Source organism: Phyllobates terribilis, unplaced genomic scaffold (assembly GCF_046119375.1).
Source record: "Phyllobates terribilis strain yellow unplaced genomic scaffold, ASM4611937v1 Scaffold_5__5_contigs__length_657084704, whole genome shotgun sequence".
Taxonomy (NCBI): domain Eukaryota; kingdom Metazoa; phylum Chordata; class Amphibia; order Anura; family Dendrobatidae; genus Phyllobates; species Phyllobates terribilis.
The window spans coordinates 621,368,321-621,384,122 of record NW_027362765.1 but is presented as its reverse complement, the minus strand read 5'-3'; the positions used below and the strand labels follow the sequence as shown (position 1 = coordinate 621,384,122).

Genomic DNA, 15,802 nt, shown 5'->3' with positions numbered 1-15,802 from the left:
GCGGCTCGGTGATCACGTGTGCACGCTATTAAAGCACATAAATATTCTCTACTCCCCATTCCCATGGGCGTTGGGAGTAGTGAATATTCATGTTCTTTAATAGCGGGCACACGTGATAGCCGAGCTATCTATTATGGAGAGTGAATAGTCACTACTCCCCACGCCCATAGTCCCGGCTTGGGGAGCAGTTTTTATTCTGGTAGCTGATCTCAGCGTCTGAGGGTGCATGGCAGTGACGTCATGCACGGCTCACACGCTAAGATCAGCTGCTGGCAGAAGAACAGTACGCAGCGCTGGAACAGAGGAGAGGCGAGTAGAATCCTTTTTTTTTGTGTGCACGGTGATGGGGGATGAGGGGTGCCATGCATACCAGGATGAGGGACAATGTATACCAAAATGGGAATGGGGGCCAAGTTTAACAGGAAGGGGGGGCCATTTATATCAGGATGGGGGCATGCATATACCAGGATGGGGGGTATAGATACAGAATAGGGGGACATTTCCCCTATAATATTGTCAATAGCAGACCCCCTCCTCCATAACAGTGCATCATGACCACATTTTTTGCTTTATTTATTATTTTACCATTTATTTATTTTTTACCATCTTTATTTTTAACTAACTTGGTCACACTATATAAAATCCATGCCGGTTGCATGGATTTATATACTGTGACCAAGTTGTCAAGCACTTTCCAAGTGAAGCTAAAATCGCTTTGAAAGCGCTTGACAACCCGCATGCAAAATAGCATGATCAAAACGCTTCACTTCCGCTTGTCCCTGGCAGGAAAAACGCATGTACAATCCGCATGTACAATCCGCATGCGTTTTTTTCTGCCAGGGAGATGCAGAAACACTCAGGAAAAATCCGGAGCATTTCTGCATCGTGGGCACTTAGCCTTACGGTTCTAGGAAGAGAAAAATAAAAACTGAAATTGGTCCCGTCGTGAAGTGGTTAGTGTCGTCAAACTACAAATCCATTAAGAATAATAATTTTGAAGAGGAAAAATAAAATAATGTGGCTGCATAAGTATCCTCTTATAATTAGGGATGTGGTTTTGTTCAGAATTAGTCACATTTCAACTCATGTTAAAGGGAAAACAAACACTACTAACCTGCAGAAATGGGGTTAATCTGCATGTGAATAGTATTCTAAAGCTTCCCGGCTTGCAGGAGAAAATTAGTTTTGTTCCTCCAGGCAGCCTCCGAATGTAAGCAGCTGCTCACTATATACTGAGCGGTGACTGAATCTGTGCCAACACACCTCTATGACTGAATGGCAGAGGGCTAGGTGATAACTTGCCAATTGGTGGATGCCCCACTGCCGCAAACTGCACTTATTGGCAGAAAGCGAGACTTTACCCCTTTTCTAAGTGGTGCGGCAGGTCTGATATCCGACCGCTGTTCCAATCATTCTCTATAGGGCTGCCAGAAAAAGAAGAGCACAGCACTTGACAGCCCCATAAGAAATGAACGGAGCAGCGGTCAGGCATGCATACTGCAGCTCCATTTGGATAAAGGTTCACTGTAAAGCATATCAGCACAGGTCCCAGCAGTAAGACCCCTACTTCCTACCAATCACAGTGCTGAGGAGTGATTACAGCACTCACTTTAACCCCTTAACCCCTTGGGTTTTTTTGTTTTTTGCGTTTTCATTTTTTGCTTCCCTAGTTCCCAGAGCTTTTTTATTTTTTGGTCAATATGGCCGTGTGAGAGCTTATTTTTTGCAGGACGAGTTGTACTTTTGAATGACATCACTGGTTTTACCATATCGTGTGCTGGAAAACGGGAAAAAAATTCCAAGTGCGGTGAAATTGCAAAAAAAAAAATAAAATCCAATTCCACAGTTGTTTTTTTTTTTTTTTTACCACGTTCACTAAATGCTAAAGCTGACCTGCAATTATTATTCTCCAAGGTCATTATGAGTTCGTAGACACCAAACATGTAAAGGTTATTTTTTTATTTAAGTGGTGAAAAAAATCCAAAGTTTTCTATAAAAAACAAAAATAGCGCCATTCTCCGAGACCCGTAGCGTCTCCATTTTTCGTGATCTGGGGCGGGTGAGGGCTTATTTTTTGTGCGTCGAGCTGACGTTTTTTATTGATTCCATTTTGGGGTAGATCCTATGCTTTGATTGCCCATTATTGCATTTTATTGCAATGTTGCGGCGACCAAAAAAACATAATTTTGGAGTTTAGAATTTTTTTCTCGTTACGCCGTTTACCGATCGGATTAATTCTTTTTTTATATTGATAAAATCAGGCGATTCTGAAAGCGGCGATACCAACTAGGTGTATGTGTTTTTTTTTTTTATTTTGAATGGAGCGAAAGGGGGGCGATTTAAACAAAAAAAATAAACATTTTTCTCCATAGGAATCTAGAAGCAGCAGTTGTCCGATTGCTTCGACAGTATACAGGAGACGAGCAGATCGCCTGTATGCAGTAGAAATGCTCACTTGCTATGAGCGCCGACCACTAGGTGGCGCTCATAGCAATTGAGACATGACAACCACATGGGTCTGCTGCGGGTTGTCATGCCCACCCATTGGTGACCCGCGATCATGTGACGGGGTCACCAATGGGCGGAGCCAATGCCACACTTTGACAGTGGCATTTAACTTGTTAACAGACGCGGGTGGATCGCGATTCCACCCGCGGCTGTTGCGGGCACATGTTAGCTGTATAAATCAGCTGACATGTGCCCGGTTCAGTGCAGGCTCACCGCTGGACTGGCCTTTCCGACCTGGTGCGTACTATTACTGCCAGGTTGGAAAGGGGTTAAAGGGAATCACTCACCCCCTGACACTTATCTGACCTCTAATATGGGCATACAGGTGATAGAAATGTAAATCTATACCTAACTGTATGCCTCATATTAGAGGTCTTGTTGCTGTGAAATGTCTTTATTCCTACGAGTTTCTGAGGTGTTCCTGTCCCGGGGCCCGTAAGAAATCTCCGCCTGTGTTAATTATAATGTTTCCCCCCTCCCCTGTACGTCACAGTGCCCTGTGACGTGCAGCTGCTGCGGCCAAATCCCACGCACTTCACCTTTTACGCAAGGTGCACTCCTTCCTGCGATCTATGTTCATTGTACTGCAGGGATCTTGTGCGCAGACAATTCAATATGACTTTCCAGCGCCTGCGCACAAGTTCCCTGGTCTACAATGAACAGACGGCAGGAAGACGTGCGCCTTGCGTAAAAGGTGAATTGCGCAGGCACGGGTTTTGGCTCCAGTGACAGATTCCCTTTCACAGCTCCCTGCACTGCCCCAATGACTGAGGGGAGAAGAGTACTTCAAGGCCCAGACAAATGGCCCTGTCCAACCTGCAGAATGTCCATGATAAACAGAGAAATAACTCCATTTGTACAACAGGATCATGGATTCATCAAGGAACAGTGGGACAAATCATAGGGATAACTAGTGCAATGCTTCTCAAATGGTGCAGCAGGCCTTAGCAGTGAGGCTCTGGCTTTAGTGGTTGGCATGGAGCAGATGAGGAGGCAGTTTTCACAGAAGTAATAAAATAACTAGAAATTACAGCCATCATGGAATAGACTGAATAAAAGGGTTGTCTGGGACCAACAGATTGATGACCTATCCATGGGTTAGGTCATTAATATCAGACCAGTGAGGTCCAACCGCACGCCCACTGATAAGTTGTTATCTGTTCCAGCGGCAGCCAGATGTCAACAATGTACAGAGCCGGAATACCTTATCGCCCATTCTACTGAACAGTCCCTCTCACATTCATTATCGCCAATACAGAACAGATAATAGCTGATCAGTGGGAGTGACAGGTGTCAGACCAACACAAATCTGAGATTGATATCCTACAGATAAATCAGAAGTATAGGTTTATATCTATGCATCCCATCTGCACCCCGTGATCATGTTGTGAGGGATGTGACACCACGATGCCACAACGTAAATGCATCAGTCAGTCGTCTAAAGGGAATCTGTCTGTAGGTTCAACTCTCCTAAGCTGTTTATATGGGCATGCAAGTAATAAGAAGCTCAATAATATCTGCAACCCAATGTCTTATTCCAGAGAAATCCAAGTTTTTTTCATGTGTAAATTCTGCTGCCAGGTAGTCAAGGATATTCATGAGGTCTGTAAAACCCCAACACCGCTGGGATGAGCGCCAGTGAGGAACGTTATCTGCTTTAGGTGTAAGGAACTGATATTTACTGTGACTCTCCAGGCTGTTTCCCCCTTTGCCCATTAGGACTATTCCTGCTTATGCACTTTATTGGGTCCATCATCTTACATGCTTGGCTGTACTGACTACTGTTTATATATTGATTTAGTATAATGACTGGAACTCTGAACACAGATACCTTATAGTCTTTATGTGTTTTCCAAGCATTTGCAATTTATGTATCATCTTTGGATCAATTCCAGATTGACTGGCAGCCTGGTTGATATTATCCAATGTGGATTTTGCACTGATATGTTCCTTGCTCGTGCCCGTTTGTTCTTTTGTTTTTTTATTCTCCATTTGTTCCCTGCAACTGTGAATTTCCCCCTTTTTATCAATATTATGTAATTTTGTGGATCTTGATTTGAAGCTTTGTCTCTCTGGTTTTTCTGTATAACCCCAACACCAGTTGCAAGCTTTCTGCCTATGCACAGTGTACACAGAAAGCCATCAATCAGTGATGTGGGTGGAGTTATAGAGCTCTGCATTTCAGAGAACTTGTAGATCTGCAGCAGATAAAACCGTGATTTATCAAAATGACAGCAAACAGCCCAGTAAGTGATATATAGCTGGAAACAGAGTCTCCTCCCCTACATGCTGCTCTCAGATGGAGTAGCAAAAACCTGCTGACCGATTACATTTTAAGGGGGTTTTCCCACGAATAAAGTACATTTTAATTAATATATCATGGAATAATAAGTTTTACAATTTGATGTGTTAAAAAAAATGTTCCTGTGCTGAGATAATCTTATAAATGCTCCCCTGCTGTGTACTGTGTAATGGCTGTGTCTGACCGTACAGGAACATGGTCTGATCATACCACAGCTCCTGGGCAGGGGAGGAAGCAAAAGAGGATACAGATATAGCAAGGGGTCGCAAATTATTCTGTTATGTAAAGCATTTCCTGCCTGTATTTAAGCAATGTTTTACCTCAGAAAGAATCATTTGTGATCCCAAGCTGATCAGTCTTTTTTCCCTTCGTCCCCTGCCCAGGAGCTGTGGTATGATCAGATCATGTTCCTGATGGTGAGACACAACCATTACACAATACACAGCAGGGGCACATTTATAAGATTATCTCAGCACAAGGACATTTTTTTTTTTTTTTAATCACAGCCAATTGTGGAAGTTATTATTCATTAGATCTATTGATTAAAATGTTGATTAAAAGGGTTTTCCCACGAGCAAAGTTAAGAAGTGAAACAGCATCAATCAGAACTAGTTCAGATTGCTGCTTTTAAAGGTATATGACTACTATATACCTCATTAAGCACCTGTCCCACATTTTTTTAGCGGCTGCAGCCAGGTACTTCAGATCCTTTCGTATTCAGCTCAGCAAAAGATTACATCTGACTGAAACCGAGAACAGCGCAGCAGTAGGGGCGCCAGGTGTTGGGACCCCCAATGATCTGGTATTGATTACCTATCCTTAAGATAGAGATGTAGAGAATCTCCGAAACAAGCAATATTTTAAAAGGAGCTTTAAAAGTCTGTAGTTAGTATATGGGACTGCAGGCTTGTGAATCCTGACATCGCACGCACTGTGCGTTGTGAGGATTCTCTGGTGCCGGGAGACGATTTGCACATTTCCGCACCACATTCCGCTTCGCCAGTATTCACTTGTATGGAGTGAGGCTGTGCCCATCCAGTCGGCACATGATCGCAGGTATACAAATCACATACTGGCAGTCACACCCTTCGCTCCTGGCTGGTGCACTCAGTGACAAGCTGGAGAAGTGATGCACACTGCTGACAAGTTGTCACTGCTGCAGCCAAAACACAGACCTGAGCAGCAGACACAGCATAACTGAGACCAGCATAGGGAGAAGCTGTTGTGTGTGATTTTACACAGTTTGGATCCCACTTTCCTAAGTGGACAACCCCTTTGGGTTAGAAGATCTAGTTAATGATCTAATGTAAACATCTAGCAGTCAGTGAATGGCACCCTAAAACGATCAGTTATTTGTTGGAAGTGTAATATGAAATTTGTGCAGTGTTTTTTTTTCTCCTGAAAACGTAGAAATTTCTTTTTGAAAATTAGGTCTATTCTCCAGCCAAGTTATACATGCTGCAACCATGTGTTACATGTTCCTCCATATTACCTATATAAATTGTATTACAAGGGTTGTCCAGACTTATTATACTGATAATTTATCCTTAGAATAGATCAATATTTCAGTGGGGGTCCAACACCTATCACAGGAACATAATAGCTCTGTTCACTCATTCACTTCAATAGGACAGCAGTTCCTAACACCTATTATACAGTGAACAGAGCTGTGCTATTCTGGGCAGCTCTGTTCACATCCAGCCATCGAGGAAACGTTAAATAAATAAATAAAAAATAGCTGATAGGTGGGTGCACATTTAGTCAGACTCCAGTCAGACACTGATGACTTAATTTTAAGCGCAACCCCTTTAAATCTCTGTTCTTTTCAAAAGGGAACAGGACATCAGATTCATGGTGCCCAAACCACAGCTACAGTTTCAGTCAAGTATGGTTTACACAGCGGCATTTCAGAGGAAATATACATCTCAAAGTACCAGTACGCATATCTAGAATTAATTCTTTCCTAATAGAAACATCTACAGTGGGTACGGAAAGTATTCAGACCCCTTTACATTTTTCTCTCTTTGTTTCATTGCAGCCATTTGGTAAATTGTAAAAAGTTCATTTTTTTTTTCTCATTAAAGTACACTCTGCACCCCATCTTGACTGAAAAAAACAGAAAAGTAGAAATTTTTGCAAATTTATTAAAAAAGAAAAAACTGAAATATCACATAGTCATAAGTATTCAGACCCTTTGCTCAGTATTGAGTAGAAGCACCCTTTTGAGCTAGTACAGCCATGAGTCTTCTTAGGAATGATGCAACAAGTTTTTCACACCTGGATTTGGGGATCCTCTGCCATTCTTCCTTGCAGAGCCTCTCCAGTTCTGTCAGGTTGGATGGTGAACGTTGGTGGACAGCCATTTTCAGGTCTCTCCAGAGATGCTCAATTGGGTTTTTAAAGGGGTCTGAATACTTTCCGTACCCACTGTACTTATATTAAACCTAATCTATTTTATCTAGGGGTGTTTTTACCTTGCGGTACCTACCCTCCTAAGACACACCAAGTTCAACAAGGGGCAAGCCCCATCTCCCTCACGATTCGACCCCCTGTGGACTATCATCCTTACTCCTAATCAGTATACAACACCGACTGTATACTATTTTTTTTTCTCACTGTCCTCATTTAATTTCCTTAGGCCTATATCCAGTGCAAGTTTTTAAATATTTTACCTTGACAATTTGTGGTCAATGTCCTACTTGCTGCAGGACCTCATAGGCCTACCTACCACTTACATATATTTTTAAGAAATATACATCTCAGCTGACTAATCAGAGGCTGGTCACTGGCCAGCTTCTCCTTTAGCCTGACAAGTCTCTCCACACATACAAACATTGGGACAGACTCGTGAGTTAAAGAAGCACTCCAGCCAAAAATTATACCAACATGTTTATGATGTATTGAAGTTGTGGTAAAATACTTATAGATCAACATCTTCCCCAATTTCCAACACCGATGGGGTCCACTTGTGAGTAGAGCAAGTTCGGGCTCACACAGGGACTGTGGGGCGGTGCTAGTTGCGCCAAGGTAAGCCGATAGAGCCTCAGAACAAGGCTACTTACACTGGGAAAGCGACCTGTGTGATACGGCTAGTCTTATTTGAAGTCACGTGACCCAGAAGGGGACGGGAGCAATGCTGGAAACCAGGGAAGACAGCCACCAGTAAGTATTTCCACACAAAACGACTACACCACATTTAGAAAGATTTAGGAGATAGAATTATTGGTAGGAGAGCTTAATAAAAGGGGTTGTTTACTACTTGGACAACCCTTAATTAAAAGGGTGGTCTGAAGCTTACTGATTATAATCCTAAATGTCTGTTAAAAGTAATAATCGAATCCACCTTAATTAATACTAAGCTCCATCCACTCGTTGTACCCGGCGCTGGCACAGAGCGGTCATTGACTGCTGCTTCCGGTGGTTCAGCTGCTCGCTGTAAACAGAGCAAGTCTTCCTCTTCCGGACTTCTGTTGATGGGGCGTGATTGCCAACTTCATGCTGATCGACAGCCGGCTCCCCATTGCCAAACTGTGGGAGCTGGCTTAAAAAAAGCAAGGCGTCGGCAGTCCTGCCCTATCAACAGAGCAGAGAAGCCGCCTCTCTGTTGACGTGATGTCAGCAGAAGCAGCCGAGTTGCCAGCAGGAGCGTTTTGAGAAGGCGAAAAAGGCACCGGGCACAATAGGCACTTTTTTTTTTTTTTTTACAAAGTCCTGTGTATCCCCCTGCACAATATTCCTTATTGCAGTGACAATGTGCTCCTTTGCCAGCGCTAAGAATTCACTTCTTATTATAGCCATCAAGAGCGTACACTGTCGGCGTGCATTGAAAATTAGGGAACGTGGCGAGCAAGAAGAGCAGAGAACAGCCCCAGCCCTGAAACAGACATCACGTGCGGCACTGTTCTCATGTGAGCGCAGCAACCAATCAGCAGCTGTTAATTGTCTCTGGTCATCGAACATCAATTTTATCAGAAGGAAATGTCCCATCAGATGCTGCTATCACACGAGCGAGCGCCTGGGGACCCAGCACCAACACTGCAGGAACTGCACCAGTGCAAGGAGTTACCCAATTGGTGGACAACACATTTCACTAGAGCGGGGCAGGAAGAAACCAGCCCGGGACCAGACCTGAGTACTTAGCCTAGATTTATTATCCCAGGCTGGCTGTTTACAAATTGATTCAGAGTAAAACAAACAAGGGAGTAATCTGACACTGACTACATGATTCATGTGGCACAGAATTAGGGCATCATGAACCTGATGGCAGGTTCTCTTTAAATTAAGGAGTCCAGAGGGCAGTCCTACTTCGAGATCTTAAAGGGAACACTGTAATTTACTAGCTAGGACTCCTAAGCTTAAAAAGTGCAGTCTCTTCCATAGAATCAGCTCAGCTCCCTAGGATGCTGCCGGCAGGACACCACGAGAAATATAGCAGCTACCACTTATACATACAATGAGCTCAGTGGTGGGCCAGAGGAGACAGCACAAGCCGCTGAGCTCACTTATTGGCTGCAGCACTGTTGATGTGATGTCGGCAGATAATAGGAAGATCGGTGCAGTCTCATCGCTGGACCTGGTGAGTTGGAGTAAAGAACTGATATTTATTTCACCAAAGCCGATGGACAAAGGTTTTCTAGAAGCAGAACTCTCCTGGAAGTCCGGTCACGTTATGAATCCAGCACACCTGGACACATTCAGTCTGACAATCAGAACTACACAAGAGTGTACACGATGGCACGGCAGTACTGGGACCAGGCCATCGACTACAGGTGCACAAGCAGCAGGCCGCCAGACCTCCACCAGCCAGGGACCAGGCCACCGACTACAGGCCCACAAGCAGCAGGGCGCCAGACTGCGGACCTCCACCAGCCAGGGACCAAGCCACCGACTACAGGCCCACAAGCAGCAGGGCGCCAGACTGCGGACCTCCACCAGCCAGGGACCAAGCCAACGACTACAGGCCCACAAGCAGCAGAGCGCCAGACTGCGGACCTCCACCTGCCAGGGACCAGGCCATCGACTACAGGTGCACAAACAGCAGGCCGCCAGACCTCCACCAGCCAGGGACCAGGCCGCCGACTACAGGCCCACAAGCAGCAGGGCGCCAGACTGCGGACCTCCACCAGCCAGGGACCAAGCCAACGACTACAGGCCCACAAGCAGCAGAGCGCCAGACTGCGGACCTCCACCTGCCAGGGACCAGGCCACCGACTACAGGTGCACAAGCAGCAGGGCGCCAGACCTCCACCAGCCAGGGACCAGGCCACCGACTACAGGCCCACAAGCAGCAGGGCGCCAGACTGCGGACCTCCACCAGCCAGGGACCAAGCCAACGACTACAGGCCCACAAGCAGCAGAGCGCCAGACTGCGGACCTCCACCTGCCAGGGACCAGGCCACCGACTACAGGCGCGCAAGCAGCCAGACTGCGGACCTCCGCCAGCCAGGAACCAGGCTGCGGACCCCCACCTGCCAGGGACCAGGCCACCAACTACAAGCGCACAAGCAGCAGGGAGCCAGACTGCAGACCTCCGCCAGCCAGGGACCAGGCCACCGCCTACAGGGGCACAAGCAGCAGGGAGCCAGACTGCAGACCTCCGCCAGCCAGGGACCAAGCCACCAGACTGCGGACCTCCACCTGCCAGGGACCAGGCCACCAGACTGCGGACCTCCACCTGCCAGGGACCAGGCCACCAGACTGCGGACCTCCACCTGCCAGGGACCAGGCCACCAGACTGCGGACCTCCACCAGACTGCGGACCAGGCCACCGACTACAGGCGCACAAGCAGCAGGGCGCCAGACTGCAGACCTCCACCTGCCAGGGACCAGGCTACCAGACTGCGGACCTCCACCTGCCAGGGACCAGGCCACCAGACTGCGGACCTCCACCTGCCAGGGACCAGGCTACCAGACTGCAGACCTCCACCTGCCAGGGACCAGGCTACCAGACTGCGGACCTCCACCTGCCAGGGACCAGGCTACCAGACTGCGGACCTCCACCTGCCAGGGACCAGGCTACCAGACTGCGGACCTCCACCTGCCAGGGACCAGGCTACCAGACTGCGGACCTCCACCTGCCAGGGACCAGGCCACGGACTACAGGCGCACAAACAGCAGGGCGCCAGATTGAGAACCTCCACCGGCCATGGAGGACACTGCAGGACCCGAAAGCTGTGAGCGCGTCACACAGTCAGCTGTCCCGCCGGCAGTACAGCTGCGACCCTTCCGCATACGGGCAGAAGAGCGGACACAGACCGGCAAGGGAAGACACCATTGCCAGGCCTCGGTAACGTCCACACTCCTGTGTGTGGAGCGCAAGATCCCGTCACATCCATAACAAACACTTGCACCTCCGCCAAATGCACAAAAACAAAGACACTTACGCGGCTGAAGTGTGGAGAAGCGACCCACAGCACGCACAGTCCACTCAGGAACCCTCCGTGTACGCAACCGACGTCAAGGCGGAGCGTGACGTCACTCCCAGCAAATACCACAAGGCGAATTCTAGAGAAGAACCGAACCCGCCCTACCAGGCCCAGCCAAGACGTCACCACCTGTCCTCACGGCTACCAATCATCATTCCCAGACGCCATGAGTGACTCCAGACACCAATGAGAAAGAGCGTTATTCAGTTTGCGGAAGATGGGGTGGAGATTATAAGGGAGGGGATACTAAATGGTAGATGCTAAAACACTCTGGACGAAACCACCTCTGATGATGTCATGACCATGTGACCAGACCATTGTGTGGGAGGAATAATTCTGAACTTGAGCCTAGCGAATGGGCTCCTGGCAGGTCCTCCCCACAGCCCGTACACATTACTCAGTAGAGTACGCTGACATATACCACTGACACCTCATATCAGCCACAGTTAACACATATACCACTGACACCTCATATCAGCCACAGGTAACACATATACCACTGACACCTCATATCAGCCACAGGTAACACATATACCACCGACACCACATATCAGCCACAGGTAATACATATACCACTGACACCTCATATCAGCCACAGGTAACACATATACCACTGACACACCTCACATATCAGCCACAGGTAACACATGTACCACTGACACCTCATATCAGCCACAGGTAACACATATACCACTGACACCTCACATATCAGCCACAGGTAACACATATACCACTGACACACCTCACATATCAGCCACAGGTAACACATATACCACTGACACCTCACATATCAGCCACAGGTAACACATATACCACTGACACCTCACATCAGTGACAGGTAACACATATACCACTGACACCTCATATCAGCCACAGGTAATACATATACCACTGACACCTCATATCAGCCACAGGTAACACATATACCACTGACACCTCACATATCAGCCACATGTAACGCATATACCACTGACACACCTCATATCAGCCACAGGTAACACATATACCACCGACACCTCATATCACCCACAGGTAACACATATACCACCGACACCTCATATCAGCCACAGGTAACACATATACCACTGACACACCATATCAGCCACAGGTAACACATATACCACCGACACCTCATATCACCCACAGGTAACACATATACCACTGACACCTCATATCAGCCACAGGTAATACATATACCACTGACACCTCATATCAGCCACAGGTAACACATAAACCACTGACATCTCATATCAGCCACAGGTAACACATATACCACCGACACCTCATATCACCCACAGGTAACACATATACCACCGACACCTCATATCAGCCACAGGTAACACATATACCACCGACACCTCATATCAGCCACAGGTAATACATATACCACTGACACACCTCATATCAGACACAGGTAACACATATACCACTGACACCTCATATCAGCCACAGGTAACACATATACCACTGACACACCTCATATCAGCCACAGGTAACACATATACCACTGACGCCTCACATATCAGCCACAGGTAACACATATACCACTGACACCTCATATCAGCCACAGGTAACACATATACCACTGACACCTCATATCAGCCACAGGTAACACATATACCACTGACACCTCATATCAGCCACAGGTAACACATATACCACCGACACCTCATATCACCCACAGGTAACACATATACCACCGACACCTCATATCAGCCACAGGTAACACATATACCACCGACACCTCATATCAGCCACAGGTAATACATGTACCACTGACACACCTCATATCAGCCACAGGTAACACATATACCACCGACACCTCACATATCAGCCACAGGTAACACATATACCACTGACACATCTCACATATCAGCCACAGGTAACACATATACCACTGACACCTCACATATCAGCCACAGGCAACACATATACCTCTGACACCTCACATATCAGCCACAGGTAACACATATACCACTGACACATCTCACATATCAGCCACAGGTAACACATATACCACTGACACCTCACATATCAGCCACAGGTAACACATATACCACTGACACCTCACATATCAGCCACAGGTAACACATATACCACTGACACCTCACATATCAGCCACAGGTAAATCATATACCACTGACACCTCACATATCAGCCACAGGTAACACATATACCACCGACACCTCATATCAGCCACAGGTAATACATATACCACTGACACACCTCATATCAGCCACAGGTAACACATGTACCACTGACACCACATATCAGCCACAGGTAACACATATACCACTGATACACCTCCTATCAGCCACAGGTAATACATATACCACTGACACCTCACATATCAGCCACAGGTAACACATATACCACCGACACCTCATATCAGCCACAGGTAATACATATACCACTGACACACCTCACATATCAGCCACAGGTAACACATATTCCACTGATACACCTCCTATCAGCCACAGGTAATACATACACCACTGACACACCTCACATATCAGCCACAGGTAACACATATACCACTGACACATTTCACATATCAGCCACAGGTAACACATATACCACTGACACCTCACATATCAGCCACAGGTAACACATATACCACTGGCACACCTCATATCAGCCACAGGTAACACATATACCACTGACACCTCACATATCAGCCACAGGTAACACATATACCACTGACACATCTCACATATCAGCCACAGGTAACACATGTACCACTGACACCTCACATATCAGCCACAGGTAACACATATACCACTGACACCTCACATATCAGCCACAGGTAACACATATACCACTGACACCTCACATATCAGCCACAGGTAACAAATATACCACTGACACCTCACATATCAGCCACAGGTAACTCATATACCACTGACACCTCACATATCAGCCACAGGTAACACATATACCACCGACACCTCATATCAGCCACAGGTAGTACATATACCACTGACACACCTCATATCAGCCACAGGTAACACATGTACCACTGACACCTCACATATCAGCCACAGGTAACACATATACCACTGACACCTCACATATCAGCCACAGGTAACAAATATACCACTGACACCTCACATATCAGCCACAGGTAACTCATATACCACTGACACCTCACATATCAGCCACAGGTAACACATATACCACCGACACCTCATATCAGCCACAGGTAGTACATATACCACTGACACACCTCATATCAGCCACAGGTAACACATGTACCACTGACACCTCACATATCAGCCACAGGTAACACATATACCACTGATACACCTCCTATCAGCCACAGGTAACACATATACCACCGACACCTCATATCAGCCACAGGTAATACATATACCACTGACACACCTCACATATCAGCCACAGGTAACACATATTCCACTGATACACCTCCTATCAGCCACAGGTAATACATATACCACTGACACACCTCACATATAAGCCACAGGTAACACATATACCACTGACACATCTCACATATCAGCCACAGGTAACACATATACCACTGACACCTCACATATCAGCCACAGGTAACACATATACCACTGACACACCTCATATCAGCCACAGGTAACACATATACCACTGACACCTCACATATCAGCCACAGGTAACACATATACCACTGACACATCTCGCATATCAGCCACAGGTAACACATGTACCACTGACACCTCACATATCAGCCACAGGTAACACATATACCACTGACACCTCACATATCAGCCACAGGTAACACATATACCACTGACACATCTCACATATCAGCCACAGGTAACACATGTACCACTGACACCTCACATATCAGCCACAGGTAACACATATACCTCTGACACCTCACATATCAGCCACAGGTAACACATATACCACTGACACCTCACATATCAGCCGCAGGTAACACATATACCACTGACACCTCACATATCAGCCGCAGGTAACACATATACCACTGACACCTCATATCAGCCACAGGTAACACATATACCACAGACACCTCATATCAGCCACAGGTAACACATATACCACCGACACCTCATATCACCCACAGGTAACACATATACCACCGACACCTCATATCAGCCACAGGTAACACATATACCACCGACACCTCATATCAGCCACAGATAATACATATACCACTGACACACCTCATATCCGCCACAGGTAACACATATACCACTGACACCTCATATCAGCCACCGGTAACACATATACCACTGACACACCTCATATCAGCCACAGGTAACACATATACCACTGACGCCTCACATATCAGCCACAGGTAACACATATACCACTGACACCTCATATCAGCCACAGGTAATACATATACCACTGACACACCTCATATCAGCCACAGGTAACACATATACCACCGACACCTCACATATCAGCCACAGGTAACACATATACCACTGACACATCTCACATATCAGCCACAGGTAACACATATACCACTGACACCTCACATATCAGCCACAGGTAACACATATACCTCTGACACCTCACATATCAGCCACAGGTAACACAT

General features: G+C 46.6%; 1 protein-coding gene across 5 annotated transcripts in view; it reads right to left on the bottom strand.

Moving 5' to 3' along the window:
• The window catches only part of LOC141273772 (catenin delta-1-like), a 124,263-nt gene extending 112,895 nt beyond the window's left edge, over window positions 1–11,368 (bottom strand). For 3 of the 5 annotated variants that reach the window (XM_073686110.1, XM_073686112.1, XM_073686113.1), the window contains exon 1: window positions 11,194–11,351. The gene's annotated coding sequence lies outside the window, so the exon portion shown is untranslated. Of the gene's footprint in view, window positions 1–11,193 lie in introns of all 5 variants that reach the window. The other 2 variants (XM_073686114.1, XM_073686111.1) reach the window with 2 other exon arrangements.
• Window positions 11,369–15,802: the final 4,434 nt, after the last annotated feature.